At 42.9% G+C, this 2,351-nt stretch overlaps 1 pseudogene; it reads left to right on the forward strand.

Annotated features, from left to right (window-relative positions):
• Positions 1–880: 880 nt before the first annotated feature.
• On the forward strand, positions 881–1,896 carry LOC138142800 (E3 ubiquitin-protein ligase RNF146-B-like; annotated as a pseudogene).
• Positions 1,897–2,351: the final 455 nt, after the last annotated feature.

The following is a 2,351-nucleotide window of genomic DNA, read 5'->3' on the forward strand; positions in this document are numbered from 1 at the left end:
CTCGGGTCCTCCTGACTCCGGGCCGGTGCTTTTACTCACTGTGCCACCTAGCCACCCAAGCTTCTCTCACTTTGAAGCTTCCAAAAACCATCAGATGAAAGCAGAGAGTTCTAAGACATCTGGGTAGACAATCAGGATGGGCTGTTATACTTTAGCCAGTTTTGGAATTTGGAATACCCAGGTTCACCCTTTCTCTCTGATACGTATCTGGATATGTGACCCTGAGCAAATCACCTAGCCTCTTAATGCCCCTAGGCAATTCTCTAAGGCTGAACCAGATATTCACTGGCAGAGGGAGTTATCTCACTGGGAATTCTCTAAATCAAATCAGAGATTCAGTCCAGAATATATGCATCTAACTAAATTACACTGTGTTGAGGGATGGGCAGGAAGAAAGCCAAGTAAGACATCATTGAAAAGCAACATCCCCAGGGAAAAGGGAGAAGGGAGTCTGCTTTTCTAGGTGACCTCTTTGAAACCTTTTCATCTAACTTGCAGCTGAAGCCTTTCATGTGTATTGTCTCCCCAATCATAATGTGAGCTCCTGGAGAAAGTAGGAGCCTCCCTTTGCAACACAAAGAATGAACCAGCTGTTAGGAAAAAGTACTTTAACTTGACTGTGAAGAGGATGTTTTATTCTTATAACAGACATGAATGGGGTTGATGATAGAAATAAAAGTTCCCTCAACATCTCTGGCCCCTCATCATTGGGAGCTCCCAGTGAGGAAACTCCTCCTACCAATGTATCTTAGAGTCTTAGAAAGTTGGTCATGGAGAGGTTGTGCCTTTTCCAGGATTACGCAGACATTTTGTGTCAGAGCCTGGACCTGAATCCGGACTGAGGATGGCTGACTAGTGAAATTGATCACACATAATAAACATACTTCCCATGAGCAGAAGAATGGGAAATGAGTCCCATTCCGATGCTGGACCTTCTCTGACTGTCCCTGAATGTGCCTTCTGTCTGCAAACATGCTCACCCATGCAATCCTCCTTGTAAGTGCACATTCTGCTATTTGTGTGTAAAGGGAGCTTCATGGCTCAGGAAAGCGATGTGCACTCTGTCGGCAGGAAATTCCTGAGGTCTTTCTTGACAAGCCAACCTTGGTAACACCAGAGCAGCTAAAAGTAGCAAGTAGAGACAATGAAGAATATGCCTGGTATTGTGAAGGAAGAAATGGGTGGTGGCAACATGATGAACACACCAGCAGGGAGTTGGAAGACGCTTTCTCCAAAGGCAAAAGAGGCACTGAAATGTTAATTGACTGGTTTCTGTATGTTGCTGATCCTGAAAACATGGCTCAATACAGGAGAAAGGAACGTGGATGATGTAGGAAGATTAAACCGGACATAATAGATGGGAAAGAAAAGACGAGAGTGCCTAAACTTAGGCTGGACTGTGATTCTATTGCGGTCAACTTTAGCAAGAGAGAGCTCTGCTTATGGAATGGATGACATATTAGCCCAGGCTGGTACTAGAGGCTTCTGTGCTGCCTCCAAGTGTCTACTTCTGTTAGACCCCACACTTGACTAGACAGCCAGTTAACAAGCCCTGCAACACCTTCACCTGATGCAAGCACTTCTCTAGAGGACTGTTTTGCTCATTTGCAAATCAGTGAAAATAGCATTGGCTGAAAGGAGTCTCAGGGGAGAGGGAGAGGAAGACAGAGTACTAGCACCAGAGGCTTCCATTGAGGAAACTGAATCAGATGCTAGCAGTGACAGTGAGGACGCATCTACTCACAGCGCTTATCTTCAACCCAGCAGAGACATTTGATTATGAACGTAAATCAGATAGCAGCTGGTAGACCTGCCAGGGTCAGGTCTAGAAGACCTAATAGACATCACACAGTAACTGAAGTTGAAAGATTTTGTCAGCCACATGTTCAAGAATAAAATGCATCTGTAATGGTATCTTTACGTTTCTGCCCAGAAGACATTACACTCATCCCCTAGTAGTGTATTTTAGGGTTAGGGGGATAGGAAGAATTGGCCTGTAACTAAACCATCTATTATGTCTCTGAAAAAATTATTTGAAAGTCAGGAACTTGGATGTTGGTAGTTGAAAGCTACTTAGCAATACCCAGTTTTTCTTCTAAAAGTCTTTTTATTTTTGTAGTGGGTTTTTTTTTTTGTTCATTTGTTTTTGTTTTTTGAGATCCCCAATCCTTTTGGCCACTGTGTATTTCTCTGTTCATTAACTGTCTTTATTATCTGACTGTTGCATTGTGTCTTATTTCTCTGCATGGATTGACATATGGAAAGAACCCTAAATTCGGAGCAATGTGAGATGCTGGTTATTGATAAGAGCAGGATGCTTAATTTAATGTGAAAATAGAATATATTTGGAA

Source organism: Petaurus breviceps, unplaced genomic scaffold, assembly GCF_028583685.1.
Source record: "Petaurus breviceps papuanus isolate PSGF00001 unplaced genomic scaffold, PetGlider_PUasm1.0 90603, whole genome shotgun sequence".
NCBI classification, from domain to species: Eukaryota; Metazoa; Chordata; class Mammalia; order Diprotodontia; family Petauridae; genus Petaurus; species Petaurus breviceps.